Genomic DNA, 12,164 nt, shown 5'->3' with positions numbered 1-12,164 from the left:
GATGGATGGATCAGATGGAGACTCTTCCTCTTCCAGTGAGGGAGACCCACTCCAGCTCTCCTCCGATACCTTCTCCATCCAACCAGTGGTCCCAGTGTGGCATCTGAGCCCCAGTTCAGAGCTGCCAGGGGTTGGAGCCACCTGAAAACAATGGAAAAGGTGGTTCCTGCCTGGAATAAATCCCCCATTGCAGCGGGCAGGTGAGATGGGCGTCAGCCAGACTGGAATCTGCTTCCCGAGGCTTCAAAAGTTACCTGGCAAATCCCAGGGCATGGACACTGGGAGTGCTGGATTTCCTGGCTGGATGCTGGTCACACCCAACCTGAGCAGATTCCTGGAGCTTCCCAAAGGCTTTCTGAAGGAATGACATCAACTGTAAATATTTAGCTCCTAACCCAAACCCTCTTGCCCTTTTCCTCACGTCACCAAGTGACCTTAGGGGCGTTTTGGGGGGGAGATTGGATTCTTTGCTCTCCCCAAATCTTAGTTTCTCCTATCAGGGCAAGTTCACATGGTAGAAATATGACTTAAGAAATGTATATATGGGATTGTATATAATAATAAATTACTTAAGACATGTATATATCCATATACAGAAGGGGCTGGGCCAGCTGCCACCAGGCCCTGGGATGGGCTGGGATGCACTGGGATGTGAGGCAGTGGGAAGCCTGAAGGCTGTTCTGCCATTCCAGGAGCTCTCCTCGTAAAAGCATGGATTGAGACACCAACCTGCCCCCAGCACACCTCCCTCCTCCCCCACCTAAAGCCTGTGAAAGAAAAACCCTGCTGTTTGCTCTGCAGATTCACCACGACCTTTCCCAGTCAGGGCTTTTCTTCCTTTCATTTTTAAGGAGTTTAAAGGAACACTTCAAATCTGAACAAAACCCGTGCCTTTTTAATTTGTCTGGTGGTTTTTTTCCTCAGATTGACCTAAATTCAGTCTCCTCGTCACCCCTTGCCCCAGATTGATTTTTTTTTTTTTTACATGGCAATAAGCCAGAAAAGAAGGGAAAAAAAAAGAGAAAATAAAAGCCAAAAAGAACGAGGAAAGCTATTCACAAAGCCTCATTTGTTGAATTTTCTCTGAGTAGACTGATCCCAGCTCTCCTGCTCAGCTCCTCTTTGTGCCCACACAATGAAGGTGAACTCTTCCCTGCTGGCATAATTGGCTACAATTAAGCTGTGGACAAGATATTTGGTTAACGATCCCCAGGAGACACAATTTGGGGATTAGGGGAGATATTGTTTCCTGAGCTGGGCTATCATCCCCTTCTCTGTCTGCTCACTGAATGGCCCTGTCACCCGAGCACGGGCTGCCGCGGCTTCTCCCCCCTCCCCTGGGCAGCTCTTCTTTTGCATTTCATCCGAGGACCCCGGAGGGCTTTGCAGGTCAAGGTTAAGTGGGGACAGCCCAAAATTTGGGCCAGCTGAGCACCAGAGCCATTAACAGCATGGATGGGAGTGTGGCAGAGGAGATGGGAGGGGGGGATGGCTTAAAAATCCAATCATAGAATCCCAGAATGTGCTGAGCTGGAAGGGACCCCCAAGGATCATGGAGTCCAACCCTGAGCCCTGCACAGGCCCAGCCCCAAGAGTCACCCCCTGTGCCCCAGAGGATCAGCCAAACCCTCCTGCAGCTCTGGCAGCCTTGGGGCTGTGCCCACTGCCCTGGGGAGCCTGGGCAGTACCCAACCAGCCTCTGGGGGAAGAACCTTTGCCTGAGATCCAACCTGAGCCTGCCCTGACACAGCTCCAGCCGTTCCCTGGGTGCTGTCCCTGCTCCCCCAGAGCAGAGCTCAGTCCCTGCCCCTCCTCTGCCCCTGCCCAGGCATTGGAACTGCACTGAGGTCTCCCCTCAGTCTCCTCTGCTCCAGCTGAACACACCAAGTGCCCTCAGTGTCCTCCCACACCTTCAAATCCAGGCCCTTCCCCATCTCTTTGCCCTCCTTTGGACACTCCAATGGCTCAATCCCTTCCCTCCATTGTGTCCCCCCAAACTGCCCCAATGTTGAGGTGAGAGCAGAGCTGACAATCCCCCCCTGATGCCCCCAGGACAGAGATGCCCCTCCTGGCTGCCAGGGCACTGCTGACTCCTGGCCAGCTCTCCATCACCCAGGACTCCAGGTTTCCCCAAACCAGGGACTTTCCTGGTGTCTGGAGCCAGCTCTGACCCCCATTAATGTCCCCACACCTGCACTGCTCCCAACCTGCTCCAGCACAGATGAATCAGGAGAAAACCCATTTTCTCTGGAAAACCCAAAGCCCTCATTTCCCACAGCTCCTCAGGTTGCTGAGTTGCTTCTCTTCATTGACCCACACCAGCAAATCAGATCATCTGCAAAAACTGAGCCCGGGGATGTTTCCAGCCTGTGAATCCATCAAGGAATGCCCCACAGCCCATTGTACATTTGTGAATTAATTCCCCCCTCGGGAAGCAGGTTTGCTCATGCCTGGGGTGGAACTGGCCCTGCTGGGACACGAGTTGTCACCCTGTGTCAAAGGGTGTGTTTTGCAAAGATTTGAGGGGAAAGGGATCAAAACAACCACATGGGAACATCCCCCCCCCCCCCCCCCCCGTTCCACACCACGGGGGTTTAATGCTTCATTTCCCTCACTTATCACCTCTCTCTCCAGTGGATGCTCCAGAGCTCAACCCTTGGCTCAGCTGAACCCGAATTTGCGTTTCTTTCCCCCCACAGGCAGGTCTGACCTCGGAGAGGAGCTGCAGAGGTTGCTTTGGGAGGGAGACTTGTGCAAATCTGCAGCAAATGGTGGGTGAGGTGGGGCTGGGAGGGACCCCAGGAGCTGGAGCACGTCCTGCTGCAGAGCCAGGCTGGAGCCAAGCAGAGCCAGCTCACCTCTCCCCCTGCAAATCCAGGGCAGAGTCTCCTCAAAGCATCCCAGGGAAGCACCAAAACCCCTCTTTGGGCCCCATCCCCACAACTCAATTTGCCCTCCCTCCATCCGGGGCAGCCCCTCCTTGGCTGGGGGCAGGGATTGCTCCTCCAGACTGGGAGATGGCAGGAAAACCTCTCCCTCCTTCCCTCCTCCCCACCTCCTGCTGCTCACAGCCAACACCCCCCCAGCCCCTGTGCTGTGCCTGCTCTACTATAGACAGTAAAATCTATAAAAACTATGCTTAGCCATGATTGTCCCAAAATACTCAGATACCCTCTCAGTTCCAGCCAACTGAGTATCCCCCTAAAACGAACTGAGGAACAGCTGAATGTACCTGGAAGCTGTTAAACAGTGTATTTGAAGAAAACCTGATGGACACTGATAATTCAATGCCAGCAGCTGTTAACTTTGGGATATTACCATACTGATAACCTATTAATAAAACCCAGGAGTGAAGAAAGATCTGTTCTATTTGTAAATATCCCTGTGTTATATCACACAATAAAAATCATTCTCTGTTTTTTTGCTTATATTTTTCTTGCTGTAGATACTGAAATATCATCTAAGTTGCCAAATATCAAAGACCTGAGTATATCCATAAATCAAAAGGTAGGGAAAGAACTATTTAATAAGCAGACATAGTAAAAAGATTCTAGGGTCTAGCAGAGACTACTAATTAAGGTGCCATTGTTACTCGAATTAAACTCCTATATGCTCTGGTGCACAAACCTTCAGATTTTGGAATTGAGGAGACACTGATTTCCCACGTGGGGAAGGGCTGAGTGAGTGCTGGAGAGCAGGGGAGGCAGCAAGGCCTCCCCCAGACATTAAATCTCCCGGGCAGGTCACAACCAGGGGGTCCCTGCAGGCACAGGCTGTAAAACCCTCTGCCCTGGCCGGGGCTGCTTGGGAACCTCGACAGCTTTGCCCCCTGCAAACAGCCCCAGACAAACAACCCCTGCCTGCCCAGAGCCCTCTCCTGGGAATTCTGGGGTTTTTTAGGGCATGGTTCCATTTCTATCCCTTGACCTTTCAACTGAGTGAGCTCTGGTGCTTCCACAGCCCCGGGCAGGGCTCCCAACCCCAGCTCTGGGGGAGAAAACTCCCTCTGAGAGGGTGAGGGAGGCCGGGCTGGAGCCCTGAGCTCTTCCCTGGCTCCTCCATAAATCAGGGCTGCTTGAAAAAAACCCCTGACAAGCCCATTGAGCAGGGGCAGCTCGAGTTTGGGCTAAATAAACATTCCTGTCTCCATGGAGAGTGTCACACTGTGCTCATAAAATGTCTGGGTGAAGCTCTGGTTGTAAATTTGGGGAGGGCTGCTCGACGGGCTTGGTTTATTATAATAAATGGAGTTGGCCATGTTTTATTTTTTTTTTCGGTCCCCTCTGAATTGCTCTCCAGGAAAAGAGAGGTTGGAGAGGCTGTGCCTTTGTCTGGCTGCATCAAGGGTTCAAAAAAATGTGTGGATGTGGCACTTGGGGTCAGGGGTGGCCTTGGGAAGGGCTGGACTCTTGACTCAGCCCCACAAACAAGGACATTTTGGTCTTGGCCAGGCAGCTCAGAGCGATTTCTTTCAATCCCAATTCATTATCCACGATTTCCTGCCTGAAAAAAAAAACAACAAACCCAGGAAATAAAACACACACTCAGCACAAAACCTGTCAGAAAAAAAGGGATTTATTCCCCAAAAATGACGTATTTTCCCAAGGTCAGGCAGAGCACACCTGACTCTCCCCCCAGTCTGTGGGATGATCATTTTAGAGGGTTTTTCCAACCCTTTGTGCCTCAGTTTTTCCCCATCTGTGGTGGAAGGAGCACAACAAACCCTCCAAGGAGGATCAGAGAGCATCCATTACCACGTGGAACCACTGGATAAAGAAAAAGATCCCTCTCCCAAGTGATCCTGATGGTGGGAATGGTTCACACATCACCTGGGGTGGGTTTTAGGGGGAGCCCTTGGCCAGGGAAGGGATTGCTGAGCCAATCCCAAAGCCTGGTGTGCAGCCTGCCCACCCTGGCAGGGAGGGAAAGGAGCACTCTGGGATTCCTGGAGTGAGGTCTGGAGGTGATTTTAGCCCGGATTAATGGCTGCACCCAGGCCCAGGGAAGATGGGGGTGCTGTTCCTGGGGGCTGGGAGGAGCAGGGTGCTGGGGGAGCTCCTTCCCCACAGCAGGCTGGGCTGTGCCAGGAGCCTGAGCTGGGCCAGGGTGGGCAGGTGGCTGTGGCATGGGCAGAGCTGTCAAATTCAGCTGCACAATCACATTTTATGTTATGTTATTTTATTTTATATTATTTTATTTTATATTATTTTATGTTATTTTATTTTATTTCTTTTATTATATCCGCACAGGCAACTCAGGGTGGGAGGCAGCTCAGCAGGGAGCTCGGTCACCATTGCCAACCCAGTTCTTCAGCCTTGTCTTCAGCAGGGACAACTGTCATCTTCCCTCCCAGCACCTTCCCAGCTCCCAGCACCCTTGGGTGAGGGGCAGGTGAAGAGCAGGGTGCCCAGGCCCACCCTGGGGTGAGGAGAGGGTGGTGCCTTCTCCAGAGGCTGTGGGAGCTCAGCTGCATCTCTCCAGATCCTTCCTGCACCTCAGGGACACCTCGTGCTGCTCCAGTGCTGCAGGACCAGCACCTTTTTGTCTCCCAGGGATTCCCACATCTTGTTTTTTCCCTCCTGGCTGCACCTTCCCCCTGGGCTGGGGGAGTCCCTTGGCCTGACAAAGGCACGTTTTTGAGTCCAAGCTTGAAAGGCGAGAGGCAAACCCGAGATCCTCCGTGGGCTCTCACCCCGCTGAGATGCAGACGTGGGGGGTGGGCAAAGACTCCATGAGCAGGACAAGCCAGGGGCCAGGATCTGACTCTCCCAGTTCCCAGGAGGTGGAAAACATCCCAGGGAAGCCGCCTGGAATAACTGAGCTCCTCCTTTGCCAGAACCAGCGGCTTCCTCTCAGCTTCCTGAGGGAGCCACGAGGTCTGGATTGCACCCAGATGGAAGCACTGCTGGGGCTGACAAGTCCCAGACACAACTGGCTTAGGCAAAACCAACAGCCAATGCCCCCAAAAGCTGCAGAACTGAAGGCTGAGCCCTCAGAGCTCCACGGATTCATTCCACGGAATATTCCGAGCTGGGAGGGACCCACGAGGTTCAGGGGTCGGAGTTTCACCGGTTATTTTTCACAGAATATTCTGAGCTGGGAGGGACCCACAGGGTTCAGTGGTCACAGATTCTTTTTCACAGAATATTCTGAGCTGGGAGGGACCCACGAGGTCCATCAGGGGCTGTCCCACCAGCCTCGTGCTGCTGGTGGCAAATCAACCACGACTTGGAATTAATGACCCCTCTGGGGACGGGCCAGGCTGAGCCACAAGCAGGTCTGGAGCTGAAAGGCAGCTCTGTGCAGGGCCAGGGGGAAGGGGGAGTGTTCTGGCAGAGGACAGCACCAGGGGACGTGTGCTGGCTGCAGCACGGCCTGGAATGCTGAGCAGAGAGGAGATTCCAAAGGTATTGGCAAGGAAAACCCCTCCAAAGCTTTACCCCCCTGGCACAGGGGTGGGGGGCAGGATGCAGAGCAGGGCAGCTCTGACAGCACCCCCTGCCTGGCAGGGTCCCCACGGGGCAGGGACACTTGGGACTGGGCATGGGGGGATGCCCTGGGCAGCTGTGCCAGGGCTGGATAACCCTTTCAGGGAAGCAATTCTCCCTAATACCCAACCTAAAGCTCTCCTGGTGCCCCTTGAGGCCATTTCCTCGTCCTGTCCCTTGTCCCAGCCCCAGCTGGGTGGCCCTGCCCTCTCCCCAGCCCCCTCAAGGTTCCTGATTGCACTTGTGCCTCACCAGGAGCTTCATCCAAAGCAACAGTCCCACTATTTCTGGGAGCACCTTTGGGATCCACAGGGCTCCTTGGGGTGTCCCAGGCCAGCTCTGGGCACTCTTTGGGTGCTCCAGGGCAGGGAGAAGTGGAGCCAGAGGGACAGTGCAAAACTGCAACACAACCTGCAACACCTGCAGCCCCCCCCTCTCTGGGCCTGTCACCCCTCCTGAGCAGAGCAGCAGATGATCACCAGTTTAACCCCCAGTTTAACCCCCCTGTGGTGAATTCAGCACCATGTTTGCAGCAAAAATAGCTCTGCCTGGCTTGCAGGAGCAGCTGGATCCATCCTTTGGCTCCAGAGCTCCAGCCAGCCCTGCAGGAATGGCTTTGAGGTGGGACTGGGGGGATTCCCAGCAGCTCCTGGACACAGGTGGGATCTCTGCAGGCTGAGAAACACAGAATCCCACCAGGTTTTGTTTGGAAGGGACCTTAAAACCCATCCCATCCCATGGGCAGAGACACCTTCCACCAGCCCAGGGAGCTCAGAGCCACATCCAGCCTGGCCTTGGACAATTCCAGCAAAAATACCCCCATTCCCACTAAACCACCTCATGGAGTGCCACAGCCAAGTGTTGTTTTAGCACTTCCAAGGATGGTGACTTGGATAAAACCCACTTGGCTCTTTCCAACGGGGTCCCAAATTTCCCTCTGTTTGAGCTGTGTGCCCCCCCAGGGGTTCTGTGTGCACACAACGACTTTATTCCAGATCATGGAATCCTGGAATGGTTTGGGTGGGAAGGGACCTTAAAAATCACCTCATTCCACCCCCTCCATGGGCAGGGACACCTTCCAGAGCCCAGGCTGCTCAGAGCCACATCCAACCTGGCCTTGGGCACTTCCAGGGCTGGGGCAGCCACAGCTTCTCTGGGAAATCCATTCCAGGGCCTCCCCACCCTCCCAGGGAAGAATTAAGAATAATTGCTGTGCTGTTCCAATTACAACAACGTGGCAAAAAATTAATGTTTTATACATAGGAGGTGCATAACTCTTCATTTGCTTGGGTGGCATTTTTCCAAAGCAGAGCCATAATCCTGTATTATAATTCCTGTTTGTATCTGCACCCCAGACACTCCCCTCTCCCTGAGCTGCCAGGCAGAGCTGAGAGGAGGAAGCTGCTTATTCCCAAATTCCTGAAGAAGTCCAGGCTTTGAAAGCAGCTGTCAGGCTGCTGATGCTTTTATAGGTTGGAAAAGGGGGGAGGTGGGAGGGAGGGAGGGAAGAGGTTGTGCTTTTAATAATGAAGCTTGTGTGAGTCAAAAATCAGCATCAGAAGAGGCAGAGAAAAACTAATTTGTGTTTATAACCTATTCTTACATAGTCAACATTTCACACAGTGGTAAATGCACTTTGCAAGGTGTGTTCAGCTACTGATGGCAAAACTCTGGCAGGAAGGGAGTGGAAAATACCCAGATTTCACCCCTTTTTTAAAATTCTTGGGTTTTTTTTCTGATAAAGAAAAATATGTGTGTTTGGGGTGTTCTGTTTTGATCAAACTGCAAGGGGGTGTGAGCTCCCAGAAGGCCCAGTGCCTTCCCTTCCCAAACCTGCCCAAACCTTCCCAAACCTGCCCAAACCTTCCAAACCTTCCCTTCCCAAACCTTCCCTTCCCAAACCTTCCCAAACCTTCCCCTCCCAAACCTTCCCTTTCTCTTTTCCTTTTCCTTTCCCTTCCCAAACCTTCCCAAAACCTTCCCTTCCCAAACCTTTCCCTTGCCTTCCCTTTTGCTTTTTCCCCTTTCCTTCCTTCCTTCCTTCCTTCCTTCCTTCCTTCCTTCCTTCCTTCCTTCCTCTTCCTCTCTTTTTCTCTTTCCTTTCTTTCCTTTCCTTTCTTTTCTTCCTTTCTTTCTTTTTTTGGAGCTCTCAGACCAAAGGCAAAAGTGCCTCCAGGCATTCCATGACCCAAAGATGCTCCAGGAAGACTCAGAAAACCCGAGGCTGCTGTGACAGGACAAGAGGGAATGATTTTGAACCAAAGAGGAGAGATTTAAATCACATAAAGAAAGGGGGGGTTGGAACACTGGAACAAGTTCCTGCCCTGTCCCTGGAAGTGTCCAAGGCCAGGTTGGATGGGTTTTGGAGCAATCTGGGCTGGTGGAAGGTGTCCCTGCCCATGGCAGGGGGTGGCACTGGATGGGCTTTAAGGTCCCTCCAACCCAAACCACTCCATGGTCCATGAAGGCATTAAATCCCCCAGCCCAGGCAGCAGAGCCTGTCCTGCAGGTCATGGAAAGGTGGTTTCACCCTATAAATTGAGCTGATGGATGCAAATCCTCTTGGGAAACGGGCTGAGACCCCCAAAAAAGCCAAAGGTGACAATGAAAACAGGAACATCCAATCTCCAGGGCCCAGCAAGGTGCTGGCTCCTGCTTTCCACTCATTATTCCAAAGTTTGCCCATCTCTGGGACAACTGGCTGCTGGGCAGACCATGAGCAAAACCAGGAAGGGAGACCTGGATTCCAGAGGGAAATCAGAGCTGCCTGTAAGGTGGACTCTCCTCCTGCTGGAGAGGGACTTTGGACAAGGGCAGAGTGACAGGACAGGGGGGGTGGGATTAAACTAAAGAGAAAAGGTTTCGATGGGACATTCTGAGAAAATCCTTCCCTGGGAGGGTGGGGAGGCCCTGGCCCAGGTTGCCCAGAGAAGCTGTGGCTGCCCCTGGATCCCTGGAAGTGTCCAAGGCCAGGCTGGAGCAACCTGGGCTGGTGGAAGGTGTCCCTGCCCGTGGCAGGGGGTGGATTGAGAAGCTCTTCAAGGTCCCTTCCAAGCCAACCCATTCCATGATTCCATGCAGGTGTGAAATCACCCAGCCCAGGCAGCAGAGCTCGACCTGCAACCAGGTCAGGATCTGATTCCCAGAGATCCCAGGGATGGGGATGGGATCCTACACCCTCTGGACTCAGTTTGGAAGCAGCACCAGCAGGACTCCCATCACCCCCTGCCCTCAGGAGCTGCCTCCCCACTGTCCCTGCTCTTCCCTGCTCCTGGAAAAAGGGAATTAAATTCCACTGTGTGGTCATAACTAATGGACTGTGTTGCCCCCCTTTAGCCCTCAGTTTCCACATAATTAGCTGATTTTGAATTATTTATGCTGTGAATTTTCCAATAAATAATGTAATAAAGGCATCTCAATTATTTACCCTGTTACAAAGCTGCCTCGATGGCCAGGCAAATATTCCCATGAATCATTGATTTTATGAATTTTGCAATATTAAGGGGGGAAAAAAAATTATAAATGATCCACTTTCTAAGGCTCTAAATTATTCTTTCATTTCTTCAGCCTTGCATTCTGCTTTGGGGAATCCTCCCTGGGCTTCTGTCTTCTAAGAAATTCTGTAATACATTTGGAAAACTGTGATTATTTTTAGCATGAAAGTTGCTCTGTAGAGCTTGATAACCACATTTCAGTGGAATAAATGGGACTCCAGGTCAGGAGTGAACAGCAAATGGTTACTTTATCTCACCAGGGGACTCCAGGAGATCACATTCTGCCGGGTTGGGAACTGTAAAATGTGAATATTGTTTGCTTAGAGCATGGCAAGGTGTGTTTCCCCTGCAGACTCTCAGGTGGGAATGGGAGATTTAAGGTAAAATGGGAGTGTTTTGTTGCTGGCATTGAATTACCACGAATAAAACAGGCAGAGAGAAAGGTGGGGATCCACATTTGAGGGCCAGATGTGCCTCCAGCAGGAAGAGTCTTGAAATTCCAAATATTTGCAGGCTCAGGGAGCACCTCTGAAGCCATGGAGAGGAGGGAAAAGCAGAGGAGATGCTTCTCCACCCCTTGCACAGACCTAAAACACGGACAAGAAGACCTTGGAGGACGTGGGAAGGGTTTCCCCACAACCTTCCCTGCCTTCTCCTGGTGGGAACACCAGGAATGAAGCTCCTGCCTGGAAGTGAATCCTGGGGGGCCCTGGGGAGGATAAACCTGGGAGCAGAGGGTGCCTCTCCTGGGGTGGTTTGGGCTGGAGGGCAGAGATTCTGGAGTCACAGAATCATGGAATCCTGGAAGAATTAAGGTTGGCAAAGCCCTGTGAGCTCACAGAGTCCAACTGCTGCCCCAGCAGTGCCAAGCCCAGCTCTAACCCACCTCCCTGGGAGCTGCTCAGGGAAAATCCCAACTTTCCTGGGCCCTTTCAGGCTGCTGGGATGGTGGCAGGCAAATCCTGCAAATCCTGGGCAGGAGAAGGGAGAAATGACAGATAATAAATGATATAACAGATTAAAGGAAGTGGCTGAAGGATGCCAGGGGTTTGCTTATGTCTGTCTGTCTGTCTGTCTGAACTGGAACAGGTTCCAGGGGGCAAATCCTGGCTGCTGCCCTTCCCTGGCCTCCCATCTCCCCGGGCTCTGGCTGTGCACACTGAGGGAAGCTGTGTGTGTGTGGCACTGCTCTGGCTCCAGTGCCAGCAATGGCCCCTGGCAAGGAAGGTGCCCAGCTTTGTCCTGCTCGGGGATATCTGGGAGACACTTGGAGGAGAGGGATGTGAATGGCCTCAAAACCAACTGGCAGCTGAGCCAGACGGAGCCTCAAAGGAGCTTTTGAGGGAGCTGCTGCATTCCAGCCTCCCCTCCAGAGCTCTGGCACAAAGGGGCTTTTCTCTGTGCTTTCCTCTGCTTTCCTCTCACTCTCCTGGTGCCTGTGGGGCTGAGTCTGTGCAGGGCTGGCCCTGGGCACAGGGTGGGCTCTCCTGGGTCCTTGTTCTGCCCTTTACCCAAGCAGACCCTTGTGACTGTGCCCACAGAGAATCCAGATTGGTTTGGGTTGGAAGGGACCTTAAAGCCCACCCAGTGCCACCCCCTGCCATGGGCAGGGACACCTTCCACCAGCCCAGGTTGCTCCAACCTGGCCTTGGACACTCCCAGGGATCCAGGGGCAGCCACAGCTTCTCTGGCAATTCCATCCCAGCCCCTCCCCACCCTCCCAGGGGAGAATCCCTTCCCAATATCCCATCTAAACCCACTCCCTGGCAGTTTAAATCCATTCAACTGACAGTTGAACCCCAAGTCTTGCAGCTGCCTCTGGGCTGGAGCTGCTGAGGGTCTGAGACCCCCCCGTGCTGCTGGTGGGACAGAGCTGGAGCTGCCAGAGATGGGCAGGGACATGGAATGGGTTGGGGTGGAAGGGACCTTGAAGATCATCCAGTGCCACCCCCTGCCATGGGCAGGGACACCTTCCACTAGCCCAGGTTGCTCCAAGCCCCATCCTTGAACACTTCCAGGGAAGTGGGGAAGTTTTCAGACACTGGGACAGCCAGAGCAGGTTCCTGATCACACCCTGAGGCCACTTCCAGCCATTCCTTTCTGTCTCCTCCTCACCTGCCACACCAAAGACCTACAAGAACCCCCCACTCAACACTCTGCCTCCCCTTCCTAAGAGTGTTTA

The 12,164-nt window shown here is 53.0% G+C and overlaps 1 long non-coding RNA gene across 1 annotated transcript; it reads right to left on the bottom strand.

Moving 5' to 3' along the window:
* Positions 1–10,016: 10,016 nt before the first annotated feature.
* On the bottom strand, positions 10,017–10,795 carry LOC135402316 (uncharacterized). Its single transcript, XR_010425083.1, has 3 exons — positions 10,400–10,795; positions 10,240–10,278; positions 10,017–10,108 (listed from the first exon to the last, which is right to left on the bottom strand). It is a non-coding gene; the product is annotated as an uncharacterized LOC135402316 (long non-coding RNA).
* Positions 10,796–12,164: the final 1,369 nt, after the last annotated feature.

The sequence above is a fragment of the Pseudopipra pipra genome, chromosome 24 (genome assembly GCF_036250125.1).
Source record: "Pseudopipra pipra isolate bDixPip1 chromosome 24, bDixPip1.hap1, whole genome shotgun sequence".
Lineage (NCBI taxonomy): Eukaryota > Metazoa > Chordata > Aves > Passeriformes > Pipridae > Pseudopipra > Pseudopipra pipra.
This window is presented reverse-complemented; position numbering and strand designations above follow the sequence as displayed.